The sequence below is a fragment of the Myotis yumanensis genome, unplaced genomic scaffold, assembly GCF_028538775.1.
Source record: "Myotis yumanensis isolate MYYU_CA2020_CCGP unplaced genomic scaffold, mMyoYum1.0.hap1 SCAF_5, whole genome shotgun sequence".
Lineage (NCBI taxonomy): Eukaryota > Metazoa > Chordata > Mammalia > Chiroptera > Vespertilionidae > Myotis > Myotis yumanensis.
The window spans coordinates 77,861,050-77,884,414 of NW_027223756.1; the positions used below are offsets into that span (position 1 = coordinate 77,861,050).

General features: G+C 47.2%; 1 protein-coding gene and 1 non-coding gene across 2 annotated transcripts in view; both read right to left on the minus strand.

The window, feature by feature from the left end:
* Positions 1-23,365, minus strand: part of GNG7 (G protein subunit gamma 7) — a 126,428-nt gene that overhangs the window by 100,388 nt on the left and 2,675 nt on the right. The gene's annotated exons all lie outside the window — the stretch shown is intronic.
* LOC139011858 (U1 spliceosomal RNA) lies at positions 21,485-21,646 on the minus strand. The gene has a single exon (XR_011471681.1). It is a non-coding gene; the product is annotated as a U1 spliceosomal RNA (small nuclear RNA).

Below are 23,365 nucleotides of genomic sequence, written 5' to 3' on the forward strand. Positions count from 1 at the left end.
CAAAGACCATGATTTCACTTACATGTGGAATGTAAAAAACAAAATAAATGAAAATACAAAACAGAAACAGCCTCACAGATACAGAGAACCAGCTGATGGTTGCCAAAGAGGAGAGTACAAAGGGATAGGAATAAAGAAAAATAAATAAATAACAAAATACCTAAATTTGGTGAGCAAAATTTTCATATCATCCTAGATAGGATAGTTTCCCACCTGCAAAATCACCACCGGCCAGGTCCCCTTATAATCCATCCCTAGAGTAAGAACTGGTTTCTGCATATGGAAAATTTGAGAAACCATCACAGCCCAGAGGGGCCTGAGGGGACACAAGAATGTCATGTGGGGCCCTGGGTAAAGTCCTGGAGCAGAAAAGGGGCATTAGGGGAAAATGATGGAGATATGAATGAAGCATGGATGTCGGTTAATAAGACTGCACCAATATTGGTTTATTTGTTGTGACGAATGTAACAGAGTGATGTATGATGTTAACAATAGTGGGGACTGGGTGCAGAATGTATGGGAACTCTATACTGTCTTCCCAACTTTTCTGTGACTCTATAACAATTCTTAAAAAAAAGTTTATTTAAAAAAAAGAGAAGAAAAGAAGGGAGCACCAATAGGCAATTAGTTTTGTAAGGTAGAGAAGGCTTTAAAATATGATTGAGGGAACATGAAGTCCCTGTGACAGCCTCTAATAATGACAGTATTATATAACCTAGAAAAGAAAGGCACTAATAACAGGATATGCTAATGAGCAGGGAAGTTTGCTCTTATGAAAGGAAGGAGGAGGGGGAGAAAAGACAGGTGGCTGAGTGGCTCCTGCACCAGCCATGGTGGCTGAGACCCTTGCCGCTGGAGGAGGCCTCGGGACACCCAGACAGATCTGGACAATGGGGTGCATCCACTCAGGAGGCTGTGGCGCCAGGTGGCACTCAACCAATGCCTGCCAGGTGTGCAGCCAGCGCACAAGCATGCAGGAGGGCAGCGGTTTTATGGATGGAGAGTTCTGGAAAATAAGAGTGAAGCAGTGGTCCAAAGACAGGCAGACAACTAACATCTCCTGGTCTTTGCAAGATAACTTATTAGACACCAGGTCTCCCCCCTCAGCCCTATAGACATTCAGGGCTGGACTGTTCTCTGGGGAGAGGGGTCCTGGGCACTGCAGGGTGTTCATCCTGGTCCCCACTCACCCGATGCCTGGGGCACCCCAGTCATGACAACCACAGATGTCCCCAGACATTGCCCAGTGTCCCTTGGAAGTAGGATCGCCCCAGATGAGAACCACTGTCCTATAATATCTAGCAACCTACGCAGAACTCCATAGTATAATTATCCTCATTCTACAAGTGGGGAAACTGAGGCTCAGAAAGGCAGCAACGCCAGCCTGAGATCTCCAAGGAAGCCTCAGAGAGGAGGGGCTAGTCAGAATGTCACATACCACTTTTTTAAAATATATTTTATTGATTTTTTACAGAAAGGAAGGAAGAGGGATAGAGAGTTAGAAACATCGATGAGCGAGAAACATCGATCAGCTGCCTCCTGCACACCCCCCACTGGGGATGTGCCTGCAACCAAGGTATATGCCCTTGACCAGCATCGAACCTGGGACCTTTTAGTCCCCAGGCCTACGCTCTATCCACTGAGCCAAACCGGCTAGGTCCACATACCACTTTGAATAAGGGGCCTCTGCATGGGGAAGGAGGAGGGCCAGGCTGATCTGTAAGAGACAAGGGGCCAAATCCAGCCAACCATGTATGTTTGTATATAAAGTTTTATTGAAACACAACCATGCCCGTTCACTTAAATACTGCCTGTGGCACTTTCATGCTTACGAAGGCAGAACTGAGTAGCTGTGACAGGGCGTGTCTGGCCCACAAAGCTGAAAATATTTACTCTCTGGCCCTGACAGAAATTCACTGACTCCTCATAAAGAGCGATCAACATCGCCACCTCAGGCTCTGCAGGGTTTTCTTTTCAGACTCAGTCTGGGTGCTCAGTGAATATTTTATTGAAGGAATGAAGACAACACAGGCAGCCTCCCTGGGAGCAAAACTAATTTAGCCTGTTCGCCCTGGTTCTGGTAAAGGAGGCCCACCTATTCAGCCAGGCTGGGTGGTCTGCCCTTCCCCACCCACCAGGGCCCACCCCAGCCTTTCAGATGGGCTGACAGCACAGCATCCCGTCTGCCTTTGAGGCCCCGCTGCTGTGTGGGCCGTGCTGTCAGCGAGACCCGCTCTCCCGTGGGATGGAGCGGGGGCTTCTGCTCTGAGCTCTGCTGCTCTGGGAACCGTGTTCACCTGACTCTGCCAGGTCAGCCCTGCAGCCTCCGGTGGGTAAAATGTGCTGAGCAGGTGAGGCGCTGCTGCACCAGCCCATCTTCCCAGAGCCCAGTGGCCTTGGCACAGCTTTAGGTCCTGATGTTGAAACCCACAGAATATTCTTTTTTTCCCCAATTAATTTTATTGGGGTGACATTGGTTAAGATCATATAGGTTTCAAGTGTACATTTCTGTGATACATAATCTACATATTGCATTGTGTGCCCACCACCCAAAGTCAAATTGTCTTCCATCCCCATATACTAGTATTTGGCCCCCTTTACCCTTTACTACGCCAACCCCTTCCCTATGGTAACCACCACACTGTTGTCTGTGTCTACGAGTTTCCATTTTATAGCCCACATATGAGTGAAATCATATGATTCTTAGCTCTTTCTGACTTGTTTCGCTTAGCATGATATTTTCAAGGTCCACCCATGTTGCCCCAAATGGCAGTGTTTCATCTTTTCTTATGGCGGAGTAGCATTTCATTGCATCTATGTCCCACATCCTTATCCAGTCCTCTATTGAAAGACACTTTGGTTGTCTCCACGTCTTGGCCACCGTGAACAATGCTGCAATGAACATAGGGGTGCATATACCTTTGCAAACAAATGTTTTTGAGTTTTTTGGGCAGATACCCAGGGGAGGGATTGCTGGGTCATATGGTAACTCTATTCTTAATATTTTTAGGAAACTTCATACTGTTTTTCATAGTGGCTGTACCAGTTTATATTTCTATCAGCAGTGAATGAGGGATCCTTTTTTAAAAATATATTTTTTTTATTGATTTCAGAGAGGAAGGGAGAGGAGAGATAGAAACATCAATGATGAGAGAGAATAATTGATCGGCTGCCTCCTGGATGCCCCCACTGGGGATCGAGTCCGCAACCTGGGCATGTGCCATGGGCAACCGTGACCTCCTGGTTCATAGATGATGCTCAACCACTGAGCCATGCCAGCTAGGCGAGGGTCTCTTGTTCTTCACAGCCTCTCCAACACTTATTATCTATCTTGTTGAGAATAGCCATTCTAACAGGTGTGAGGTGATATCTCATTGTAGTTTTGATTTGCATTTCCCTAATAGCTTCCCTAAAAGATGTGAAGTTAAACATCTTTTCATATAGGTTGGCCATATGTATGTCTTCTTGGGAGAGGTATCTTTTCTTTATTGTGTTTTTGGTTCCTTTGTCAAAAGTTATTTGCACATATATACGTGGTTTTATTTCTGTGCTCTCAATTCTGTTCCATTGGCATGTGTGTCTGTTTTTCTACCAATACCATGCTGTTTTGATTATCGTAGCCCTATAGTATGATTTGAAGTCAAGTAGTGTGATACCTCCAGCTTCATTTCTTTTCTCATTGCTTTAGCTATTCAGGGTCTTTTGTGGTTCTATACAATTCTGATTATTTTTGTTCTTTTTTTTTAATGACAGAATATTCTTTCATCTGAAGGTCACCTTAGTCCATGCTTTCTACCCCAGGCACTGCTGACATTGGGACCAGGTCATTCTCGGTGTGGGGCTGTCCTGGGCATTTAAGGGATTGAGCAGCCTCCCAGCCCCTTCCCAGCATCCCTAGATGCCTGTGGCTCTGAGCCTCGCATGGCCACCCGTGTCCTTCACACTAACCATAACATGCTCCCAGGTGACTTGTGCTCACCTGCATTCCAACATGTTTTTCTGATTTACAGCTTGGAATGAGCTCTGCATGGGAATTTTCCCCCTGGAGGCCGAGGAGGTGAGTGCCGAGCTCTGGTGCCCGTTCCGGGATCATGAGTTTGAGGTGGGCCCCAGGGCAGGCAGATGACAGCAGTGTGGGGCCCTGGAGAGACTACACCTGGCTCATTGGAAAGGGACACTGCTCCAGGGCCAGCTCTGCCACCGCGCAGGAGGCAGCCCCGTGTCATCAGCAACTCCAATTATCTGAGTTTTTATTGTACAATCTCCTGATTTTAAAATTTTGGCAATAAAAAGAGGACATTAGGGAAAAGCTAGTGAAATCTGAATAAAGTGTGAGTTTTTTTTTAAGTTCACCACAATGCATTGATATTGGCCCATTAATGTGACCCATGTACCATATTAATGTTAATAATGGGGGAAACTGGGTGTGGGGCATATGGGAGCTCTGTACTATCTTCGTAACTTTCCTTAAATCCAAAACTACTCCAAGATAAGTATATTTTAAAGAAAAGTTTGCAAATTATAAACTGTATTGTCATAACACACTGCAGGATATTCATATTTTCCTTATAATTTGCTGTTAAAATGTCTTAATTGGTCTTCCAAATTCAATGGCCTTGTTCTCAAAAGTGACCATCAGCCCTAACCGGTTTGGCTCAGTGGATAGAGCATTGGCCTGGGAACTGAAGGGTCCCAGGTTCAATTCTGGCCAAGGGCATGTACCTAGGTTGTGGGCTTGATCCCCAGTATGGGTCGTGCAGGAAGCAACTGATTGATGCTTCTCTCTCATCGTTGTTTCTAACTCTATCCCTCTCTTCCTCTCTGTAAAAATCAATAAAAATATATATTTTTTAAAAATTGACCATCAAATAAATACAAACATATAGCCATGACATATTTTTTAGATGTTAAAAAACTGCTCGGTTGGTCAAGCTCCAAAGCCTGTGGACAGGATTTAGTCTATGAGCCACCAGGCCCAGGTAGGAGAGCGATTTACGTTCACCACCTAATGTCTGCTCTGTGAAGGTCAAGTCCATGAGGAGCTCAGTTTTAGGAATCTGCTTCCCAGCAGGCAGCAGTGCAGTCACATGCAGTCAATGAACAGGCCACCTCATCTGCTACCACACAGAAGGACCCTGTGTACCCCAAAAAGCAAGCACCATACAAAACACCTCCACTTATAACTTAGTCGATGCTGGCCACAGCTTTTCTAGAAAAAGCAAACTTAAAGCTTTTAGCACTGAGCTTTTGGCCTCAGAAAGTAACTTTATAAGAAAAGCAACTAGGGCCCGGCTGGTGTGGCTCAGTGGTTGAGCATGGGTCCATGAACCAAGAGGTCACTGGTTCGATTCTCTGTCAGAAATCATGCTCGGATTGCTCGCTTAATCCCCAGTGGGGGGCATGCAGGAGGCAGCCGATAGATGTTTCTCTCTCAGCAATCTCTATCCCTCTCCCTTCCATTCTCCCTAAAAAAATCAAATAAAACATATTTAAAAAAGAAAAGAAAAGAAAAGCAACTAGGGCCCTGGCCAGTGTGGCTCAGTTGGTTGAGTGTCATCCCATGCACCAAAAGGTCACCAGTTCGATTTCCAGTCAGTGCACATGCCTGGGTTGCAGGCTCGATCCCCAGTGGGGCGTGTAGGAGGCAGCTGATAAATGTTTCTCTTTCACATTGACGATTCTTTCGTTTCCTCTCTCTCTAAAATCAATAAAAAACATAAATTTTAAAAAAGAAAGGAAAGCAACTAGGCATTTTTGGCCTCTACCATTATTTAACATTCTATCATTATACTTTCTCATATCATTGCACTTTCTTTGAAAACATGGTTTTTCATGTCAGTCCATATACCTGGTATTCACACTGAGGTGTGTCATAATTGATTAGCCCATTTCCTTACTATTGATCATTTAGACTGCTCCTAATTTTTGCTTTATAAATAACCAAGGCCTGGTATACAGATTTGTGCACCAGTGGGGGTCCCTCGGCCTGGCCTGAGCCCTCTCACAATCCAGAACCCCTTGGGGGATATCGGACTGCTGGTTTCAGCCTGATCCCCACAGTGGATCCCCGAGGGACCCCACCAGTGCACAAATTTGTGCACCAGGCCTCTAGTATGCATATAAGATCTTTGGTTAATCTCTTCCCACCCTCCCCCCTTCCCTCTGAGATTCATCAGTCTGTTCCATGTTTCCATGCCTATGAATTGAGCATCTGCCCCCTGGTGGTCAGTGCACATCATAGCTACCAGTCAAATGGTCAAATGGTCAAGCAGTTGCTTAGGCTTTTATATATAGAGATGCTGCTGAGCCCAACTAATGTGGCTCAATGATTGAATGCTGACTTAGAAACCAATAGGTCCTGGTTCTATCCTCTGTCAGGGCACATGCCCAACTTGTGGGCTCAATCCTCAGTGGGGGGTGTGCAGGAGGCAGACAATCGATGTTTATCTCGCATCGATGTTTCTATCTCTCTATTCCTCTCCCTCCCTTTCTCTAAAAAATTAATAAAAAACATATTAAAAATAATGCTGCTGAGAATATCTTTATCTTCATCTCTAATTACTAATGTATCCCTAAGTATTTATTTTTAGAGATACTATATGGGATTAGAGAGCATCAAATAGTTTTAAGGTTCTTGAAAATACATTAATAAACTATTGTCGAGAAAGATTACTCCATTTTATTTCATCCTGTCCACACTCTCATCAACACTGCTATTAACTTTTATTACTTATCACTTATTTTTAAAGTGAAAAATAAAGTCTTCCTGTGGTTTTTTTTAAATAAACTTTTTACTTTGCAATAATTTAAGATTTACAGAAGAGTTGCAAAGATAGTACAGACATCTCCTGCATATCATTCACCCAGCTTCCCCTAATGTTAACAACTTACAGAACCAGAATACATTTGTCACAATTAAAACATCAATGTTGCTATTAACTAAACTCCACAGTTTACTGTTTTTCTACTAATGACCCTCTTCTGTTCCAGGATCCCACACTGCATTTACTATACTTTCTATAAATTATCCCTAGTCTTTAAAACAATCTAGCAAGCTAAAGTTTAACATCATTTTGCTGATGAGAAGATGGAGGTTCAGAGAGGTTAAGTGACTTGTCCAAGTCACACAGCTGCTGAGTGGCATAGCCCAGACACAATCCACACCCTATTTCTGGACCTCTAAATACAGTTCCTCATGTTGTGACCCAACCATAAAATTATTTTCGTTGCTACTTCATAACTGTAATGTTGCTACTGTTATGAATCTTAATGTAAATATCTGAAATGCAGGATGGTCTTAGGTGACCCCTGTGAAAGGGTCGTTCAACTGCCAAAGGGGTCTCGACCCACAGGTTGAGAACCGCTGCCCTAGGGACTCCAAAGCCAGGACTAGTCCACGCATGCCTCCTGCCCTCTCATCCCATCCCAAGTCCCCCTCCTAACACATGAAGGCTGGTCTCTAATTCTCCACTGACACACTAGGTGATCCAAGGTAATCCAATTGGTGTGATTAACTATTATGACAAAATTAAACAGGCATCCCTCCCTTCAAACAGCCACCTTGAGCAACTTTCAACTTTCAAAACAGTATGTCATCTCATGACATTTTTGGATTCATCCTCAGAAACCACCTTCAGATAGAACAGAAATCTTATACTTGAGAAATACAGCCTTGTGACTTGGCAATAATATTTCCCTTTAAACCAAAACTGACCCTGTTCCCGTTGAGCCATCCACCTTATTCACCACTGAGTGACCGACGGTTGGCTAGGTGTCGGCACACTAAGATGGTCCCCCCATGACCCCCCGACTCCTGGTCCTCATGCATGTGTCATCACTTCCCTGAATGTGGGGGTACCTGTAACTTGCTTCTAACTACTAGAATATGGCTGAAGTGATGGGATGTCACTTCCATGATCATCTTTTTTTTAAATAGCTAACATTTTTTTAATTGTAACCCAAGGATATGTTTTTATTGATTTAAGAGAGGAAGGGGGAGAGAGAGAGAGAGAGAGAGAGAGAGAGAGAGAGAGAGAGAGAGAAACATCAATGTGAGAGGGAAACAATGATCAGTTGTTTCGAATGCCCTGACCAGGATTCAGACCCGCCACCTTCCGGTATACGGGCAACACTCCAACCAACTGAGCCACCCAGCCAGGGTTCCATGATTATCTTAATGTGAGAATGTAATTCCCATCTTGCTAGAAGACTCCTTTGCTCCTGTGATGAAGCCAATTTCCATGCTGGGAAGACCCACCTGCCAACAGCCAAAAATCTGAGAGTGGCCTCCAGTCAATAGCCAATGAAACACTAAACCATGTCAACAGGCAAGTGAGCAAGCTTGGAAGCGGATCCTTCCCCAGCTGAGATAAGACTGCAGCCTAGGCGACAATCTGATTGCAGCCTAAGATACCCTGAGTGGAAGACCCAGATTCCTGACCCATGGATACTGTGTGAGACAGTAAACTGTGTTGTTTCAAGCCACTGTGTTTGTAGTGATTTGTTATGCAGCATTAGCAGACGAATGTAGGCTATTTCGCAAATTCAAATCTATCCTCAAAAGATAAAAATCTGAGAGACATTAGAAACATACAAGTGTGTACATTTGAAATATACAAAAGCAGAGCAGCCCAGCTTGAAGGCCATCACGATGGCAACACTATTGGAAGGACAGAAAAAGGAGAAAACACAGGCTTCAATGTGAGATTGGGGGTGGTGAAGACAATAGAGCTATTTGTCATGGACATTCATAACCCAGGAGTTTCATACTCAATGGCATATATACTACCAGGCATATTTTCTGCACTACTGGCTCTGAAAGCTGTGCTGTTGTGTATCCTCCAAAGGAAAAGCTGATTCAGAAAACAATGCTATACGTTATATATATATATATCTCATACTACTCTCCTTAAATCAGGACTGTTCTAACGCCTCTCCCTTGGTTGAGATGAGAATAGATCACAAACCAGATTTTACACACTTGGGACTGGTAATATTTTAACACATGGGAAGTGCTATAGGATTGCAAACTGCTTTATATTCCTCACACATACCATCAGCTACAGCAACCCCCCCTCCCCTTAACAGTTGATCATGTTTGTAAATGAACCAAACAGACCACGTTCTAGGAGACAGACCCACAATGGGCTCTCTGCCAGAGAGAATTGAGAATTGAGGCTTTGGGACCATGTGGAAGGGAGAGTGCCACGGCCATGTCCAGTGTTAGTCACAAAACCCAGGAAATGCCAGCCAGGCCACTCAGAGGTAAAGAAGCTGGGAACATTACTTACCAAACCAAGCTGGTTAGAGACCAGAACTATCAGCCTGCACAGGTCCTCTCTGAGGATGACTCTGAAGGACAGCCATGACCTAAGCTGATACATGTGTGGGTCTAGACATGCAAAGAACTGCAGGGAAAACCTTTCCCCAGGGTCCTACAGGGCATGAAGAAAAACTCAAGAAAAACGTACGTTCCTTGCACGGGGATTTTCAATGAGGGGAAGAGGGTCAATTTTGCCCCCAGGAGACACTGGGCACTGTCTGGGGACATGTGTGGTTGCCGAGACTGGAGGTGCTCCTGATATTGAGTGGGAGGGGCCAGGGATGCTGCTGGATACTCAACCGTGCCTGGGACAGCCCCCCACGGACAACAGCCTGCCCTGATTCTCAGCAGGTGGTTCTCCTGGGGGGGACCCTGCCCAGTCTGGCCCTCAGCTCTAAAGGGACTCGTTCCTCTTTATTACAGACCCAAATCTGTGTCATTACCACAGAGGAAAAAGGCTGCTAATTACATTTCCACATGTGCTACTGAGAATTTTTCTAGGGAAGAAGATTTGGGAACATCATCTGGAGACAAAACGTTCCAGCAGTCTGCGCTCAGTGTGGTGCTTCAGTTTCACTCCAATGTGTCAACGGGACGTCACAGAGTAGCTGAAAATTCTAAGTGGTTTGGTGTTTTGGGGTTTGTTTGTTGTTGTTTTTTTGGCTTTGATCCCTTTGCATACAACGGGGGATAGATTCTGCCTCCAGGGGATACTGGGTGATGTCTGAGGTTCTCACGACTGTGGGTACTCCTAGCATGCAGTGGGTGGGGGCCAAGGATGCTGCTCAACACCCCACAGTGCCCAGGACAGCCCCACATACCATGACCCAGCCTGAGTCCACAATGCCAAGGGAGAGACCCGGGTCTTATAGGAAGGAGTCTGCAGGAGAGAGTATGGCGTGGAAGGTCAGAAATGTGGGTGCTGGGGGCGGCACCTTGGAATAACAATGCTGATGACAACCAGTGGAGCAGATAATTGCACACACAGCACAAGCAATTACCTCATACTGTCACTGCCATAACTGTGAGCGAAGTTTTATTACTTCCCCATTTTACAGGTGGGGGCACAGATGGAGGGAGGCCCAGGGGAAGCTGGAAAGAGCACTGGAGTGGGTTGGGTGTTGATTAGAAACCTGGAGTCACCATGTACTCACTGCACGACCCAGGGCGGGTTTTACAACTGCTCAGCTTTCCGACCGCTTTATTATTATTATTAAATATATTTTTATGGATTTCAGGGAGGAAGGGAGAGGGAGAGATAGAAACATCAATGATGAGAGAGAATCATTGATTGGCTGCCTCCTGCGGGCCCCCTACTGGGGATTGAGCTCACAACCCGGGCATGTGCCCTTGACGGGAGTCGAAAGGGGGATGCTTCAGTCCGCAGGCTGACGCCCTATCCACTGAGCCAAACCAGCCAGGCTCGACTGCTTTAAAGAAAGGACAGTGATGCCTACTTCAAATGTTTAAGACAGGGAAGCTTCCCCTCATCACTGGACACTCGCAGCCGGATCACATTCTTCGATGGAACAGACCTGGTTTAAGGGCTCGATCAACAACTGTGGTGGCTACAATGGCATCCAGCACATAGCGCAGGGGTGGGGAAACTTTTTTCTGCCAAGGGTCATTTGGATATTTATAACATTATTCGAGGGCCATACAAAATTATCAACTTAAAAATTAGCCTGCTGTAAAAAAAGAAGAATCTCTTACCCTTTCAACAGCATGGAGGGACCTGGAGAGTATCATGCTAAGTGAAATAAGTCAGTCAGGGAAAGACAAGTATCACATGATCTCACTCATATGTGGAATCTAAGTAACAAAATAAACTGATGAACAAAGTGGATCCAGAGACATGGAAGCATGGAACAGAGAGCGGGATCTCAGAGGGAAGTGGGGAAGGGCGGGTGGGTGGAAGGTAATTAACTAAAGACCTTGTATGCATATATGCATAACACATGGACACAGACAATAGGGTGGTGAAGGCCTGAGGCAGCAGTGAGCTGGAGGGGGTCAATGGGGGGAAAAAGGGGCCATATGTAATACTTTCAACAATAAAGAATTATCAGCCTGCAGCCCTAGCTGGTTTGGCTTAGTGGATAGAGCATCCACCTGCAGACTGAAGGGTCCCAGGTTCAATCCCGGTCAAGGGCATATGTCCAGGTTACAGGCTCAATCCCTATCCCCAGTTGGGGGTGTGCAGGAGCCAGCCAATCAATGATTCTCTCTCATCAGTGATGTTTTTCTCTCTCCCTCTCCCTTCTTCTCTGAAATCAATAAAAATATATTTTTAAAAAATAGTCTGCTGCCTGACCAGTGTGGCTCAGTGGTTGAACATTGACCTATGAACCAGGAGGTCACGGTTCAATTCCCAGTCAGGACACATGCTGGGATTGTAGATTTGATTCCCAGTGTGGGGTGTGCAGGAGGCAGCCAATCAATGATTCTCTCTTATCATTGATGTTTCTATCTCTCTCTCCCTCTCTCTCTAAAATCAATAAAAACGTATCTATTTATTTAAATGCCCATGATGGGAAGGTCCTCTGGGAGAAGCAGCAGGTGAGAATCCTGCATCTCGGGCTCAGCTGGGGTCGTGGTGGACAGTGTGTGGTGGGAAACTCTGTCTGCTCTGTGTGGTCTAGCGCAGCCATGAGTGGGAGGCACTGTGATGTCATGTTACTGACAAGAGACAAGATGAGAAGCTAAGGGGACACAGAACTTCCTCTATAACGTAGTTTCCTAAATCACCACATGAGTTTCCTACGGCTGCTGTAACCAGTCACACAAACTTAGTTGCTTCCGACGACACACATTTATTTCTGACAGTTCTGGGGCTCAGGAGTCTGATCTGGCTTCAATCAACTAAACCCAGGTGTGGGCAGAGCTGGTCCTTCCGGAGGCTCCGGGGAGAATTGTTTCTGGCCTTCCCCAGCTTCCAGAGGCGCCGCATCCCTGGCTCGTGGCCCCTCCCTCCATCCTCACAGCCAGCAGCACAGCCTCTCCCGTCTCTGACTCTCACCCTCCTGCCTCCTCCTGTAAGGACCCTGTGATGACCCTGCCCCCTCCCCGCCCGAGTAATCCACAATCACCCCCATCTCAGGGCCCTTGATTTAACCCCCCGTGCATGTTCCTCTGCCATGTGAGGTGACATGTCCACAGGTCCCGGGGCCAGGACGGGGACATCGTTAGGGCCATCACTCTCTACCACAGCTTGCTTCTTTCTGCCTTTTCACTCACCCATGCTTTTATCTGAATAAAAAGTCAATTTTTCTGCACATTGATCCATTCTGTGTGGTCTTCTCACTGCCCTTGACCAGGAGCCTCTTTTACAGAAAAAACAAACCCACCAACCAAAACCTCAGAGCAGCGGTGGCGGGGGTCCAGCAGGTTCAGGCTTTAGTCATTGGAAAACAGTGTTCGTGAGAGTAGGTGGAGGGTAGGGAAAGGTGGAGACATGGCTAGTCTGAGAGCAAGCAGGTGGAATTGTCAGAGCAGAGAGCAGAGAGCATTCTAGGTGAGGGGGACAGAAATAGACCCCGGGGCAGGAGGGCGAAAAATCAACTGCGCCCAGAGAAAGCTGCCGGGCACACAGCTGCGCAGGGACAATGCTGCTCGGAGGCTCTGAGTTACCCATGAGGGTGGATGTGGGGAGCTGATGAATGGACTCAGCCAGAGGAACTCAATTCCTTCCACAGCCCCCAGGGCTGAGCTGTGAAAGCAGCAAATGGACAAAAATCCCAGCAGGCACAGAAGCACAGTCTCTGGGTTTAAAAATAGATGATGGGCCCACAATCCCCATGCAAATCTGAAAACATCCACATAAAAACCTGTGCACACATTTCCACGGCAGCAGGACTCACAAAAGCCAAAAGGCGGCAGCAACCAGTGTGCATCAGTGAGTGGACAGAGACAATGTGACAGATTCATACAGCGGAATATTATTCTGCTGTAAAACATGACCGTGGAGGGACCCGGAAAACACAACGCTCAGTAACAGAAGCCAGACACAAAAGGACACAGTGTGTGATTCCGTTTTTGTGAAACGTCCAGCACAGGGCAAGTCCACAGGGACAAGCGGTGAGTTTGTGGTTGTTGGGAGGTAAGAAGGGGAGTGGGGAGTGACTGCTGATGGAAACGGTGTCTTTTTAGGGTGATGAAAACATCCCAAAATTGTGGCAATGGTTGCACATAGCTGTAAATATACCAGAAACCTACGAATGGTTCACTTTAAATGGGGGAATTATATGGTATGTGACTGATATTTCCATCAAGCTGTTTTGGTTTTTTTAGTTGATTCTATTTGAGAGCTTTACTCTTTTTTCCCCCTTATATATTTTTTTTATTTCAGAGAGGGAGAGAGAGACACATCAATAATGAGAGAATCATTGACTGGCTGCCTCCTGCACACCTCCTATTGAGGGTCAAGCCCGCAACCCAGGCCTGTGCCCTTGACCAGAATCGGACCTGGGACCCTTCAGTCCAAGGGTCAGCACTCTATCCATTGAGCCAAACCAGCTAGGACTACAATGGGGACTTTAATGTTACATGTAACTTACCACAAAACAGAACTAGGTGGAGAGAGTAGAAGTGGACACAAGGAGGTGAGTAGGGAGTTCACGTTGCCCTGAGCATAGAGATTGGCGGGCGGGGCAGGGGGAGAGGGGGAGGAGAAGTAAATGAGACAATGTTTGGCGTGTGATCCACTGACTACCAGGACCCCAGCCCTGGGGAGTGGGCAACATGGCAGGAGACAGTCCCATACACCCAGCATCTGGCAACATCCTTTCATTGTTTGCTGAGTGAAAGGAGGCCACGGAGGAACCAGCCTCATGCAACAAAGGGTCCCATTCAGTGAACCAACGCAGCTCAGGGGAACAGCTGCCCCCTCTCCAGGGAGATGACCCTTGGCTGCCCAGTTTCACTTTTAAAGGACACACCAAATACCTTCCCACAATACAGCCTGCTTTCCAGCAACCCTTTCTGCTTGCGCCAGAGATCCAGGGTGTCACTGAGGGAGGCGGCAGACCAGGAGAGAGGGCAGGGGCACCCCTGCTGTCACGTGGCTTCCAGGCCTTGGGCCACCTGAGTCACAACCGTATCCCTGGACATAAAGCTCTTCCTTTATTAACACATGGTGCCTATGCAATGCTGTGCTCACACACTCAGGTCCAGTTTATTTCCGTCACCAGAGGTGGGATCATCCAAGCCCCACCCCCCCGCCACACACACACACACACACACACACACACACGCGTGGATGTGGCAGAGGGAGGACCCATGTGTCTCAGATTAGATGAAGCTGTTTCTCCCGACCCTGCAGTGTCTGTGGCCACATATATAAAATGATGAGTTTCCAACTCCCCAAACACTGCCTGGGCCAGGAGGTGAAGGCCATCCTGAGGGTGATGTCATCTGGGTGTCAGGACCCCTGACAGGCTGTGATGAGAAGAGCACCTCACCCCTGTGTTCCCCAAAACCTATGACTAGGGTCTTATCATGAGAAAAATGCCAAATAAACCCAGATCAAGGGACATTCTGCAAGACTCCTGACCTGTCCTCATGACTGTCCAGGACCAGAGGAATGTCGGAGAGTGCCACAGCCCAGAGGGACTAAGGAGCCACGATGACTAATGTCACATGGGGGGGGGGGGGGGGGTCCTGGATTGAGTCCTGGGCCAGCAAAGGGACAGTAGGGGACAACTAGTAAAATCTGAATAAAGCACAGGCTTTAGCTGATAGTAATGGGCCCGTGTTAATGTATTGGCGTGGCAAAGGCGCCCCGGGAAGGACTGTGAGATGCTAACATGGGGGAAGCCGGGAGGGTCTATGGGAACTCTGGGCTGCCTCTGCAACTTCTCTGTACAGATCAGGTTAGTGCAAACGTAAAAAGCTAATTAATAAAACAAAAGACAGGTCTAGGAACTCAGTCCACTACCTTTCTCGGGGACGCTCACGTGGGGTGCTGTGCGGCATTACACAGTGGAGTGATGGGTACAGATGTAATCTTATCCTGGGAGAGGGAAGGGGGGGAGAGGGGACACTGCCCACGGTGGAAACAAGAGGCAGAACCAAGACTGGAATGTGAGGTTCCAGAACCTGGGTCCTGGTCCTTCTGCGCTCCCAACCACATACACAGCTGAAGCTGTGGGCACCATGGACACACTTTGGTTTTCTTTACACACCCCTGAGAGACTCCTAGAACCCTTCAGTGACAGAGAGAGAGAGGGTGGGAGGTAGGCAGGGAGATAGATATGAAGAGAGATAGGGAGAGAGAAACAGACTGACAGGAGGAAGGGAAAGAGAGGAGCCAGACTATTTTTAAACAATAAAAAAATGCCCAGCCCATCCACAAACCCCAGCCAGCCCCATTTCCTCCCATCACCTCCGGCTGTCTATCGACCATCCAAAGTTCAAGTCAAAAGCAACTCTACATTTCATTAAGCAACAATTCGAGGGGGAAAAAATCTTCCATTTCTTGCCCTGCTGCAAATATTTAAAACTCAGCCCACAGGAAGCACTAGTGAGCTGTCAGTTCTCACTAAAGAGAAAGGCGTTTCGCCGGACCAGTGAGGCTCAGTGGTTGAGCATCAGCCCTTGCACCAAAAGGTCACCGGTTCAGTTCCCAGTCAGGGCACATGCCTGGGTTGCGGGCTCGATACCCAGTAGGGGACATGCAAGAGGCAGCTGATCAATGTCAATGTTTCTATCTCTCTCTGTCTACCATTTTTTATTGTTTAAAAATAGTTTGGCTCCTCTCTTTTCCCTCTCTCTCACTCTCTTTCTCCCTCCCTCCTTTGTCTGTCTATCTGTTTCTCTCTCCCCATCTCTCTCTTGAGAGAGAGAGAGAGAGAGAGAGAGAGAGAGGCAATTCGAAGCTCAGCAGGTGTTGAACAAGACCCTCCTGGGCTCCAGGTCAAAGGAAAAGCTTGTCTTCACTATCACAGTCATCGGCCGGTTTTCAGACCTCACTCAGGGATGGATGGTCTACCCGGCAAACTGTGCCTTGGAACATTGAAAAAACACCTCTTACTTGACCTCAAGGTTGTTGGTCTAAATATGCATTTGGGTGGCTGGTGCTTTACTGAGTTACTAGTTTGTTTTTCAGTTTATGGTATAAAAGCTATAAACACAAGACACTTACTGGTATACAGTTTTATGTTTGTATGTCTTTAAGTAACATTATAATAGGCATAATTGACATTTTAAAAAGTAATCTATTTTTGAACTGAGATGCCACAGTTCATCAAATATCAGAACTCTTTTTTTTTTAAATCTTCACCAGAGGACAAGCTTTTACTGATTTGAGAGAGAGAGGAAGGGAAAGGGAGAGAGGGAAATATCACTGTGAGAATGAAACACTGAAGCCGCTGGGCCTCAGTATGCAGGACCCAGGCATTTTCTCAAGAGAGCCAGAGAGTCAATATTTTCAGCTTTTAGAACCACATGGTCTCGTATGTGGTAGCATGAAAGCCACCATAGGCAACATGTGAACAGATGCACCTGGCTTTGTGCCAATAAAACTTTATTTCTGGAAACTGAAAGAAATCTATATAATCTCTATATAATATAATCTCTATTCATATAATTCTTTTGATTTTTTTTAACCATTTAAAAATGTAAAAACCACCTCAGTCCAGGGACCATATAAAAGTAACTGATGAGCCCTGGCCGGTGTGGGTCAGTTGGCTGGATGTCATCCAGAACACCAGGCTGCTACTGGTTCAATTCCCGGTCAGGGCACATGCCTGGGTTTCGGGCTTGATCCCAGGTAGAGGGCATGCAGGAGGAAGCTGATCCATGTTGTACTCTCATATCAATGCTTCTATCTCTCTCCCTTCCTCTCTCTAAAAATCAATAAACTATTTAAAAATAATAATAAAAAATGTTTTTAAATGATGAGCTGAATTTGCCACATGGGCCATGCCGCCCCTGAACTGGACAACCTGGGGGACCCTCTGGAACTGACTTTCTAAGATGCTCTGATTCTCAATCTACACTTTAGCCAGCAGACACTTCCTAGCTCTATATAACCCCTAAGGTGTCCAAATGCTAAACTGTATCACTATGCCTCCAGAGGCTTTATTTTTCTCCTCAAATTTCCCCTATTCGCTGCCTAGACCTGCCGTGCCCAGCATGGCCGCCACCAGCCACATGTGGAATTGAGCATGTGGAATGCATCTCATTCTGAGAAGTAAAAATCTGTGAGTTGCCAAATACACACCAGTTTCCAAAGGCTTCATACAAAAGAAAGTAAAGAAGGTCATTACACCTTTTTTACATTGATGACATGTTGCAATGATAATATTCTGGATATACTGGGTTATGTCAAATGTATCATTAAAATTAGTCTCGCCTGCTTTGTTTTCCCGGAATGAGGCTAGTCGAACATTTAAAATGAATCCTGTTTCTATTGGAAAGCACTCTTTTTTAGAGAGGAGAAGGGGGAAGAATGATTCATATAAAACTCAATAGCATGCAGAGCTACAACTTCCCAACAGACACTCGAGGTGACTATGCTGTTCTCATTGCTTTGTCCATAAAAACAAAATAAGGGGGTGGAAGGGATGAACAGGCGGAGCACAGATGATGTGAAGGGAGATGAAACTATTCTGTATGACACTATGATGATGGATATGTGTCATTATACATTTGTCAAAACCCATAGAATGTACAACACAGAGTGAACCCTGACATCAATTATGATGTTGATAATGATGTGTTAATGCAGGTTCACCAACTGTAACAAAAGTCCACTCTGGTGGGGACCGCTGATAAAGGGGGAGGGTGTGCAAATGTGAGGGCAGGAGATAAGTAGGAAATCTCTGTACCTCTGTTCAATTTTGCTGTGAACCTAAAACTTCTCTATTTTAAAACCAAACATTTTTTTTATTTTAATGCAATCATAAATTCTCATTAGAAAAAGTTCGCCCAATGGCTCACAATCTGGGGTGGTTCTGTCTCCAGGGGACACTTAGTGATGTCTCGGGACATCTCTGGTTTTGACAACTGGGGGTGTTCCTGGTATCAAGAGGGTGGGGGCCAGGGATGCTGCTCAGTATCCCACAGTATTCAGAGTGGCCCCCCCCAAAGATATTATCTACCCGTTTCTCCAGTGCCATGGGGGAAGAGGGGAGACCTGATTTAGTCAAACCCCCATCTCACCTAGTAATAGACAAACATGTAAATTGACCATCCCTCTGCTACGCTCACCAGCCAATCAGGCGAGTATGCAAATTAACCCAACAAAGATGGCGGTTAATTTGCATACGTAGGCGAGGAGTGAAGACTGAAGGCTCTGGCTGGAGCAGCAAAGACTGAAGGCTCCTGCCGGAGCGAAGGTCTGGGTCCCGGGTGCCGGAAGAAAACCGGTGCCAGCAGCCAGGGGAAGGGAAGGCCTATTGCATGAATCTCTTCATGCAACAGGCCTCTAGTCTATATATAAAAGCCTAAGCAACCTTTACGACCAGTGGACCGCTTGACCCATCATTATGACAACGCACTGACCACCAGGGGGCAGACACTCAATGCAGGAGCTGCCCCCTGGTGGTCAGTACGCTCCCACAGCCAATCTCTTGGGGCTGGCCAACCTCCTGCTGTCTCCCCCCCTCCCCCCCCCCGACCCAACTTTCTGTGAGATGGTGAGAATTTTTATTTTTCTGGTGTGGAGAAAGGGGGGGTGGAGGAAAAGGAAGAAGAACATTTGGCAACTAGGACCACATGGCACCGGAAAATCTGAATTTCACCCTGCAGGTAACTGCTTTCTGGGCAGTGCATTGTACCCCCCACCCCAAAACGATATGCCTGTATCCTAACCCTGGTACCTGGCAATGGGATCTTGTTTGGAAGTGGGGTCTTTGCAGATGTAGTCAAGTTAGGGTGAGGTCATACTGAAGTAGGGTTGTCCTTATAGAAGAGGAAGATTTGGACACACTTTTCAACTTGGCCTCAGCTTTTGGGAAGAATTCTGCTAAGGTGGTTGATCATTCAATCCTCCATATTTCATATCTGACCACTCTCATATCTAATCGGGGTCCTCACCCGCTCCCCTCCCCCAGGTGATGTTGGATCACTCTGCCTGCAGCAGGAATCCTGTTAGCTGGTGCAGCCAGAATCCCCCTGAGGTTTCTCCTTAGTGATTTTCCACCCACTGACCCCACCTGCTCCTTGGCTGTAAGTCCCCACTGGTCCACGCTGTACTCAAAGTTGAGCCCAGGTCTACACTGAGTTTTCTTTTCCCCACTGCAGGAACTCCTGATAAATCTGTTTCTACCACGCTGACAACGACCTAACTCTGGCTCTCTCTGAAGGACACACAGGGAGCACAGGGAGAGGCCATGTGATGACAGAGGCAGAGACTGGAGAGATGAGATGCGGCTGCAAGCCCAGGAATGCCGTAAACCTCCAGAGGCTGGAAGACGCAGGCAAGACCCTCCCCTGGAGCCTCCAGGGGGAGCCTGGTCCTGTGACACCTTGATCTCGGACTTCTGGGTCCCAGAACTGGGAGGGACTAGACTTCTGTCGCTCAAGCCGCCCAGTCTGTGGTGCTTTGTAACAGGGACCCCAGAAAGTCACTCAGGCACAGAGAAGGCGGGTGGCATCGGTCTTCTTCACTGACCTCCCTTCACAGCCTGTCTCTCCAGCACCATGTCTGCACGGACATCGCCATTTAACTTGGCTGGGTTCACCTCCCATCTTTGGTTCCTCCTGACTTTTGTGTCCATCAAATTAGGCTGTTTCTTAAGGGGACAGGGGCGGGGGTCATGGCTTTGACAATAAAGGACGAATGCTCTGCCCTAACCAGTTTGGCTCAGTGGATAGAGCGTTGGCCTGCGGACTGAAAGGTCCCGGGTTCGATTTCGGTCAAGGGCATGTACCTTGGTTGCGGGCACATCCCCAGTAAGGGGTGTGCAGGAGGCAGCTGATCGATGTTTCTCTCTCATCAATGTTTCTAACTCTCTATCCCTCTCCCTTCCTCTCTGTAAAAAATCAATAAAATATATTTTTTTAAAAAAAGGACGAATGATCTGACCAGTAGTAACTGTCAGGAAGCAGAGCTGGCGGGCACCCCAGATTCCCCTGGCCTCTGGCCCGGGTCCCTCCTCATGTTAGCACAGAAACAGCAGGAGACCCACACATGTGCACACACACAAGCCCACAGCGACGACAGCAAGCACACTCTCAACTAACTGACAGACACCAAAGATGAATTGTCTCTATTTTATCATCTCCAAAGAGTTGACTTGCAGAAATTCCAAAAAAGGAAGCAATTTCTGCAAATCAGTTCATCTTGCTCGGCACCACATCCTGGCATCAGGTGGGAGGGGGCCAGGGACGCTGCTCAACACTCCACAGTTCCCTGGATTGCCCCCCACAGAGAATGACCAAGCCCCAAGGTCTACAATATCCATGGAAAGGCCCAGCCCCACCTTGGTGCCCTCACCCGCCTGCCCTCTGGCTAATGTCAGTGCAAAGCTTCTCTCTGGCCTCTTGACCAAACATCCGTCCTATGCACAGGTGCTATCCCCACCTCTCTGCCCCCTGAAAAACTTATCGTCACCATCCGTACCTGTGGAGCTCATGGATTTATAGGCCTGGGACCCCACCTCCATCACCCCCAGGGACCCCAACTCAAGAAAGCCGGGCCAGGAACAGAATGGCCCTGGGTCCCCTGTCTCCATACCTCCCCTTGTGTGCACACAGCGTTGTATTCACATGGTGCTCCTGGCGCCTGGCACACGTTCTGATGCTTAAAATAGGCACACAACCAGCCTTTGTTGGCGAGAGGAAGGAAGGAAGGAAGGAAGGTTTCAGACAAAGGAGACAACAACCCAGCCAACCAGAAACCCTGGGTATGCGGTAGGGAGGGGGGAGAGTGGCAGGGAACGGTTCTTGGAATCAAAGTAAAGGTCTTCAGGAAAGGTACGGTGTGGCCGACGCCCGCGGTGCCAGGAAGGCTGTGTCTATGTGACAGATTTTTTTTACTGTCTCTCCCCGCCATACCAAAAAAAAACACACACACACAAAAACAAGCAAACTAGTTAAGAACTATAAAAAGTTAGGCAAAGGCAAGAGTAAAATACACAAAAAATGATTAGTTCGAAGATTAGCATCATCCACAACCAGAGAAAACTACGTGATCGAACATTTGTAACGCGAGAAAACCAGGGCAGAGCTCGAACACCATCCCCACTGCCACAGATTATGCAGCTGAGTCTCCCTCATCTGGGGAATCACAGGGGCCAGCACTTCGCGAGTGCAACGGATAAGCCTCTGCCCGGGAAAATCGCCTTCGCGATCATGGAATCTCCCTTGTCAGGTAAGTATGTGAGGGATTTTTATTCCTCCGGGTGGGAGATGAGTTGATGAAAGTGGCAGGGAAATGACAACCCAATCTGTGTGTCAGAGAGCAGATCCTGGTCACATGGGGTTGGCCCAGCAGAAGGGGGAAGACTGGAAACTGACCCAGCAGCTGGGATGCCCTGAGCAAGAGAGTGAAGTACTTAACTCAGGGAAAGAAACGCAGAAGAGGTAAAATCCAGAGGGCTGACACCAGACAACACCCCAAGCTTCGGTTTAGTGGGCTGTTGCCTGCCCAGGGGGGAAAAAAAAGCCATTTATATAGCAGCATGATTCTTCAATGCTAAAGGTGGGAGCAGAGCAACCCAGATGTCCATCAGGGATGAATGGACAAACACAATGTGTCCGTCTACATGAAAAGGAGTGAAGCCCTGGCACTCGCTACAATGTGGATGAACCTTGAACACATGATGCCCAGTGAGAGAAGTCAGGCACAGAAGGCCACACAGTATGTGATTCCATTCATTTAAAATGTCCAGAACAGGCAAATCCAGAGACAGAAAGTGAGTTAGTGGTGGTCAGGGGCTGGGGAGAAGATGGGGGGTGGGGGGTGGAGTGATTGCTGATGGGGACAGGGGATCTCATTGGGGGGACGGAATGTTCTAAAATGGACTTAAGGGAGCCCTGGCCAGTGTTGCTCAGTTTGTTGAGCATCATCCCATGCACCTAAAGGTCACTGGTTTGATTCCCAGTCGGGGCATCCAGGTTGCTGGCTCATCCATCCCCAGTAGGGGGCATGCAGGAGGCAGCCAATGGATGTTTCTCTATCTCTCCCTTCCTCTCTCTCTAAAACTCAATAAAAACACATTTTTTAAAAAATAACAAAGGTACCATTTAAAAATAAAATAAAATGGGTTTAGGAGGATGGTTGCATAACTTGATAACCTTACCAAAAAAATTACACCATGTGCTTAAAATGACTGAGTTTTATGATATGGAAATTGTACCTCAATTTAAAAAAAAAAAAAGTACAAAACAATGACTTTCCCTTTTGTAAGATATTCAAGGAGAACTAGTAGCCGTTTCTGGAAGAGTCTCAGAGCTGCGCAAAGCCTCCTGCCCACCCGTTGGCAGGACAAAATACGTTGAGAGAATTTAGCTAATCAACGCCCTGCAGGGTGGTCAAGGAGGAGAAAGATGAAGTGACCACCTGGGACAGGTCACTGCATCTTTGAGCTCCCCATCAGGTCCCCAAGTCTCCTGGGTGACATGAACACTTTTCTCTAGACCCTGAAGAGAGGGAGGCCACGCCAAAGGGCAGCACAAGATAGAAGGGGTGAAAACCAAGGTCCAGAACTATCAAAAGGAACAGTGGGACCAGAGGGGAGCTCCCCAACATCAGCAGGGACCTGGGATTGCAGGGGCCAGCCCTTAGAGGACCCAGGGGGCCCAGGCCAGGCCCTTAAAGGACCCAACCAGGGGGTGAGTAGGAAACAAAGCTTCAGTTAAGACACAAAGGAAGGGGGAGAATAAGTGTATCAACATCCAGCAATCACACAACAGTCCTGGGCACCTGCCTCCCTAAAAAGCTCCAGAAAATTCCAAAGTATTGGAGGCCAGGCCCACCGACCCTTTTGCAAGAAATTATGTAAGAAATTACAACGGAGTTTCAAGAATACGAACGATCTAGTAAATACGGTTTCAAAGACGATTATTTGTTTACAGGTGCAAATGAAGAAACCTGTG